Genomic DNA, 7,646 nt, shown 5'->3' with positions numbered 1-7,646 from the left:
CTTCTCTATATGACTTGATCTGTGACTTTTAGATTTCTTGACTTAGAATGTTTTTCTCAAAACAGATTTATTCAACTTCAAGCTTCTTCACACTTTCTTTGAGGCATGATCTTTATGATCTTCTTCCATAGTTTATTCTTAGGCTTGAGACTGTTTACAGAAAAATACTCCAGTCTAATCTATTTACACTTTTACAGTCTCAAGTAATACAATACAAAATACAAACTTAGATTATCATACAACTTACTTAGGGCTGTCAATATGAATTAGTCTTGTTATAGTACAGGCATGTCTTGCACACCAATCTCCCCCAATTTGTGAGAAGATTGCTTATTACAAATTTATGCCCGGTAATAAGACTAACCCCAAGCTACAATGAACAATAGAAAATTACATAAGAATTGACAAAAATACACCATTTATACATAAGGATTTCTTGAGTTTAACAGATACATTCATTAATCAAACTTCTCATCTCATGTTTCTTTTCTAATAAGGTCCTTTAATTCTACAAGAACTTCCAGTTCCTCTATGATTGGTGTTCCTTTTAGAGCTTCTACAAGTTTGAGTTTATCTGCTAATGAATAACCGTTTAGGAACCCAACCCTAAATCTTGAGAATCTGCCAGCCTTGATGTTTAGAAATTGTCCATCCTTGATAATTCTGCTCATCCTCTTTGCCTTGAGTTCCTCAGATCTTTGTATATGCATTTTTATCTCCTCAATATACTTCCTTTTCCTCTCCTCACTTTCAGCCTTTTCTATTGCTCTTCTTTCTTCCCTTTCTACCAACCATTCAGCTATAACAGATCTTCATGCTTTAGTTGCAGTATCCTTGTCCTTCAGTAAGCTTATCACCCTTTTGATCTATGTGGGAGAAAATATGTCCATTAATTTACTGCCAAGAAATGTGAAGGTTCCATCCTAATAGTAGATTCTTACTTCCCCTAATGTTACAACCCAAACTCTGACCATTTCTTCAGGTAATTGTTGAAAGTAGTCTTCATCTGATGTGCACCAGTTTAGAGGTAGAAAATCACTTTGATTGAAACATTTTCAGATGGCCCTCTCAGTAACTTGCAGTTTTCTTTGGTTTTCTCCCAACAGATTTATAATGAATTTTGGTTGGTGGCTTAACAGAAGGTAGGTTTGAGATTTTCTTTAAAGATGTTTGGCTTGAGGTGATTGGTATTTTCAGTAAGGTGTTAGCAGTTTGTTTGTACAAGAATTTGGGCTTTGAGGTTTGAGGTGGTTCAGTATTTGAATTTTTTGGCTTAAAAGGTTGAGCTTGGTTGATTTGGATTGGTAGGGATTGTTTTTGTGGTTTTGAGGTGTCTTCCTTCTTCTCTCTTCTCCTCTCTTCTTATCTTCATGCTTTTTCTCATCCTGCTCCTTTTCTTTGCTACCAGTTGCTCTAGAAGTTTGATATGGATTTGAGCCAGAAGGTGGTTTATCATCTTGCTTCTGCTCATCAGCATCATCCTTGTCATCCTTTAAATTGAATTGTAAGTTTGGCAACATGGTATCAACATTCACAAGGTATTTCTCAAGAATTATGATCATCTCTTCATCTTCAATTTTCTTGTTCTTTTTGTGTTTCAGATCAGATTGAAGAGTCATTTTCAGCCTCATGTTTCCTCTCACACAATTTTTAGGAACAGTGAAGAATTTGCATTTCTTAGACTGAGGACAGATGTAGGCCACCCCCTTGCTTGGATAGAGATAGGCTTTTGGAAAAGCATCTATCTAAGCCTTCTTGAGTTCATGTAGCAATTGGGTGTCCTTTGGAATTACTGCATGTAATTTATCAATCACTACATCCAGCTCGGATGCTCTCAATTTTTGAATATTGGAGAGAGACACCTGTAGACATCTGTCCAGTCCACAGTCATTCACATTTGCTACAATCCTCTTCTCCAGAAAGTTATCAACTTTGACAATCACCACTCTAACGAAGTTGATGTTTTTGACCAATGCTCTTTTATATGTGATGTAGTTATTGTGGAGAGACGCCCTTAAAACTGACAGAAATTAATTGAATTCTTGATCTTGGCAGGGTCCTTCTACCGCTTTTAGAAGTCTTTCTTTCTCAACATCTTTTGATAATTAAGATTTAGAAGAGCTTTGACCAGTCTGAGTAGTTGATGTCAATTCCTTTGATTTGCCAACATCCCTGGATTGTTGAATCCTAGCTTCTATCTCCCCCTTAGTCTTGGGAATAGGCATGAGTAAGGGAGTCAGTATTTCTGGCCTCATGGTCTCAGGAAGTGCAGGAAATGGAATGTTAAGATTTCCCATGATAGCTCCCAAAGCCACATAATTTTGCATTTATAAATGCTTGTGGGAGTCCACCAAGGTCTGGATGTCTTCCTTTTGCCTCTGCACCAGAGTAGTGAGAGCTTGCACTTGAGCTGTGAGAGAATCATTGGAAGATTGCAGAGTTGAGGCTTGTTATTGAAGAGCTTGAATCTGTAAGTTTATGGATGTAGAAATGGGTTGTTGAGAACTTGAGGGAAGAGAGGTACCAAAGGTGTCTTGTACTGCTTGCTTGATTCCTTCCATAAGCAATGCATAAGGCTCATACCTACTTTGATGAAGCTGGTTCAATTTGAGTTTTGTATCATTTGAATTGACAATATGTTGTTGAACCACCTCATGCAGAGCTATAAAAGATTGTCTGAGATTTTTGACATCTTTTTCCATAGAATTCAGATCAAATTTTGCCATTTGGTCAGCAAAATGTTGAAATTTTGAAGTGATCTTAACTTGAGAAGGAATAATCTCATCCATCTTCTCTCTCACCAGCTTCCTGATCTTGTCTTCATGACCAATCAACTTTAATTTTAGAGCTTTACCAAAGAGTTGAAAAGCTTTGAGTTGAGATTTATAAACTTCATTGATGGCATCATAGACATCTTGTGGAGTCGGGACCTTGGCATTGATTCCCGGTATGGTTACATATTTATCTCTAAACGTAGCCAAGACATGATCCATCTCCATAGAAAATTCCTTAGACAACCAAGCATCCACATTTCCATCTTGCTCAGCTTCATTAACTATTTTATGCTTCTACTTTTCAACTTCTTCATTGTAGGTTAGCAGAATAGCTTGATATCTTGGTTGCTCATATCTGAGGTAAGAAGATGTTGTGACATGTTGGCTAGACCAGAAATTTGATCAACAACGAGATCATCTACAGTTGTAGGTTCAGTTTTAGCTGCCTGTAGCCATTGGGAGATGATGTATGGTTGTTGTGGTTGAGAAGTAGAAGGTTGATCTGATGGGTTGGAACTACCTTTGACTAAGATCACAGTTTGACTCATAGATTGCTATGTGGTTTTGACAGTTTGTTGTTCCTCATTTATTGTGGGAATCTCCATTTAAATTGTAGGGGAGTTAGCTAGGTTATTGTCATGTACTGTAGCCTAAAACCCTTGCTCATTTTGCAGTGAGCTTGCACTTGAATGTGCTAAACTTGCCTCCCCTATAGCAGGATCATTGGCAATTGAACTCCTAGCTTCAATTGTGAGAGCAATCTCAGCTAGGGTTGTGAGAGAAGTTGTTCCCACAAGAGGAACCTCCAATTGAATTGCAGAGGATTTAGATAGCTCCCACTCAGGAGCACTACCCTCAAACCTTAAAACCTGTGAAGGTTGATTTGCACATGAAGGTGTATTTGTATCTATCAAAGGGTATTCAGTGAAAACTAATGAAACCCCTCTATTTGTGTTAGTGTCATCAAGGTCTACACCAGCATGTAGTCTCTCACCAACTAATTGTGGTTCCTATGTGATGATCACAGTTTCTAGAATCATGTAACTTGAAGTTAGCAACTCTTGAGAACCAGAATCAAAAGTTTCATTGTAGGAAGAAGAAATTTGAGATATAAGATTTTGAGTGTCAGTATCGAGTGTTGGCAGCTCCCCTTCAGTAAATGAGGGAGCTTCAAGAGATGTGCTCTCCTTGTGTGTGCCATCCTTATTTCTCCTTCCATACACTTGAATTGCTTCAAGTGTTTGTGCAGACTCTTTACAGGGTGCACTCGGGAGAGTGCTCTTTTTCAATAGAGACACCTTGTTGAGAGGATGCCCCTAGAGTCTGTTTTTGTCTGTGTTTTACAACTACATTCTTTTGAGAGGGTGCAGAGGTGGCTTAAGTAGTCAGCTCAGTTTGTTTAGCCTTCTTTTTTTTGACCAATGGTGATTCAGGTTCTGTTTGTTCCTCACCATTCTCATTTATAATTGACAAGGTTGCCTGCTTTCTCTTCTTTTTACTCACTCCATCCTTTTAAGAGGATTAAATGGTTGGCTTCCTAACATCTAATGGTACAGAAGAAATGATCTCGGCATGGGAAGGTCCATGTTGGTGAGCCTGTGTTTGTACTTCCACAGGTTCAGGGACCATTATTGTACTAGATTGTGCAATGTTTGTCCTCATATCAGGCATGGGGTAAGGATAGGTCATAAATCTCTTCAACATGAATGGAGTTAATTTAAGCCCTACATGTACCTTATTCTTTGTAGTAAGTGATCCAAATAGAATCTTGGATACTTGTTTAAAGTTGCCTATTAGTAATCTATCTATACCTTCTAGCATATGTATGTCATTAAATTTATAATTTAAAGCAGACATAATAAATCTAGGAAGAAAAATTTATTTACCTCTTGATGCTATATGCATTGTTAGCCTGGTGCTCAGTTCCTCCAAGATGTAGTAACCTACATTGATCTGTTTGTTGTGAGCCATTGAGTAGACCAGCTTCTAGACAACACTTGAAATATTGTCAAACCCTGACTTTCTACAGGTGAATGCCCTTATTATTGAATCAAATAAAAATGACCATTCCCTTCTCAGCTTCTTTTTGTCCAGGCTTGCCAAGTTAATCTTTTCAGAATAATTGATGAAGTCCATAAATTCATACAGCACCTCCTGAGTTGGAACCTCGACCAGCTTGTCAGTAGGGATGCCCAAAGCCATGTTGACATCATCCTCATAAATCTCCACCTGTTGGCCCTTGATTGAACAGTTTACAAAAATTGAAGCAGCCTGATTGTCATGCACTACTGTCCTGGTCACACCTGTAGTCCAGAATTACCTTAAAACATCCAAGTAGAGTATGGGATTTGCAGTAAGAGCCCCCACAAGGTATGTCTTTACTTCCTTGAAAGGTGCCTTGGACTCTTTGTTGACCTTGGGCTTCCTTTCAACTTTGGAAGTTGGAGTTGTTTCTGTATTTTTCTTTTCATTGTCTTCATCATCAATTTCTTGCTTTATGATCAACTCTTCTTCACTGAAATCTACTTCACATGCTTTGAACATGGGTGAACCAGCCTTTCTCAGCATAGCTGGGACATCTTCATTTTCAGTTGCTTTTCCTTTATCACCTACAGCTTTCTTGTTGCTATTCAAAGCATCATAATCAAGACCAATAGATATGTTAGCACATGGATTGTTCTTCTCATGGTACTGACCAACCAACTCAGATGCATTTCTGAAAGACTTCAACTTTACTTCATTCTTTTCCAGCTTCTCCTTCAACACAGCTTCAATTTCAGCAGCACACTTCAACTTGTTTTTCAAATATTCATTTTCTTGCTTGACTGACACAAGCTCCACAAGCAACAGATCCATCTTTTGCTTCTCACTCTCAAGCTTCTCATTAGCTTTTGTTAGCCTACTGATTTCCTCAGTAGCTGCTACTAAGCTAGTGTGTATATGAACCATCTCCACACTCATCTTTTCCACAATCTCCTTATATTGACTAGCATTTAAATCAATAGTGGTTAAATTTGGTACCTTTGATTTTGAAGTGGATGCTTCTCCATGCTCAAAAGCCATTAATGCAGAGTTTCCAACTTTTTCATCCTCATCATCATTATCAATGTCATCCCAACTCTTTCCTTCTACAATACAGGCTTTTCTAGACTATTTCTTCAAGTGAGCTTCATACTTATGCTTCCAGTTCCAAGTAAGCTTTATCCTTATTCACCTTTTTGGGCTTTTTGCATTCAGTAGCAAAGTGACCCAACTCATCACAGTTGAAGCACCTTATCTTTGATTTGTCCACAAATCATGTTTTGTATCCACCTTTGCTAGCTGAATTGTACTGAGCTTTTGGCTTCCAATTATTGTTGTTGAAAGATTGTCCCTTGCCTTTGAAAAACCTTGGCTTTTTGACTCTTATGTTGGAAAATTTCTTAGCCAAGTAAGCCATGGATTGGTTTATTTCATCTAGCTCATCCAAGGTGTAATACTTATCTTTCTCCAGCTCCAATACATTTTACTTCCGAGGTCCTTTGTTCTTTTGTTTCATAGCTTGAACAACTGGAACTTGATCATCTAACTCATCTTCACCTTCTTCTCTATCATGTACAATCAAAGAACTTGAACCATCAACAACATGTCCATGGTGTGCTTTCAATGACTTTCTTTGCAGCATTTCAAGTTCATAAGTTTTCAAGATTCTATATAGCATTTCCAAAGTCATTCATCTTAGATCTTTTCCTTCTCTAATAACTGATATTTTCTGTTCGAGATAGTTAGGAAGAGCTAGCAGGAACTTTAGGTTAACCTTTTGAGCTTCATAATATCTATCATGTAGCTTCAAGTCATTTTATCAATTTATTGAACCTCTCAAAAACTTCATTAATTCATTCTTTTGGTTTAGCCATAAACCCCTCATACTGAGAAACTAGAATCCTCTTTTGGTTTGACCTAACTTCCTCTGTTCCTTCATATAGAATTTCTATCTTCTCCCAGATCTATATAATGGGTTGGCCATCCTTATAAACAACATCATTTTCTTTTTCCATAATGTGTAGTTAGATCTATTAAAGGTATGGATTTTAATACTGCTAAGCTTCTGTGTATTCATTCTTCCAATATCTTTAATCTGATTTCTTTCAGATTTTGCTCTGATACCACTTGTTAGGTAATGAATACAACACAAAGGGGGGTGAATGTGTTTTGAATTATTTTTAAGCTTTTTGAACTGTTATGGATATGGTGAACAAAGTAATCTAACTTGTAGAGGTAAAGTGTTTTAACAGGAAATAATAAAACATGCACATGAACACACTATCTTCAAAACTCACTTAATTTTATATTAAAATCAAGTATGTCTTGCTAAAAATCTATGGGTTCTTTGTTGATAAAGAACTCATCTACTTTCTTGAGAGAGTTACAAGATTTTTAGATCTATTTGTTACAACTGAAAATAAAGCATCTGGTGTTTACTTTATAGAACAATAAACACGTATTTTACACATCATGCAATAGCATGTACTAAACCCTACTTTAAGTTAACTAAAACTTTCTATTTTCGGCTAAGTGTATCTTTGCAATCATGCATGTCTGTGACTTTACTTTGTCAGTTAATCTTGGCCTTTGATCTTGTACTCTTCAAGCTGCTTTTTATAGACTTTTTAAATCAGTGATTGATTTGTTTGTTATTGATAATCTTGGATCTTTAACTGTTCTTCATTTTGTACTTGAGTTTTAAATCGAGATCTCCAGCTTGAACTATAGAGAACTGACATCTCGATAAGTATAATGACTTATCAAGATCTCTTAGTTCTCTACAAGTGTTAAGACTTATCAAGGTCTCTGAGTTCTTGAATGTGAACTTGACTTGTCGAGATCTCTGAA

Source organism: Apium graveolens, chromosome 3 (genome assembly GCF_009905375.1).
Source record: "Apium graveolens cultivar Ventura chromosome 3, ASM990537v1, whole genome shotgun sequence".
Taxonomy (NCBI): domain Eukaryota; kingdom Viridiplantae; phylum Streptophyta; class Magnoliopsida; order Apiales; family Apiaceae; genus Apium; species Apium graveolens.
The sequence above is the reverse complement of the archived record's forward strand: the minus strand, read 5'-3'. Positions refer to the sequence as shown.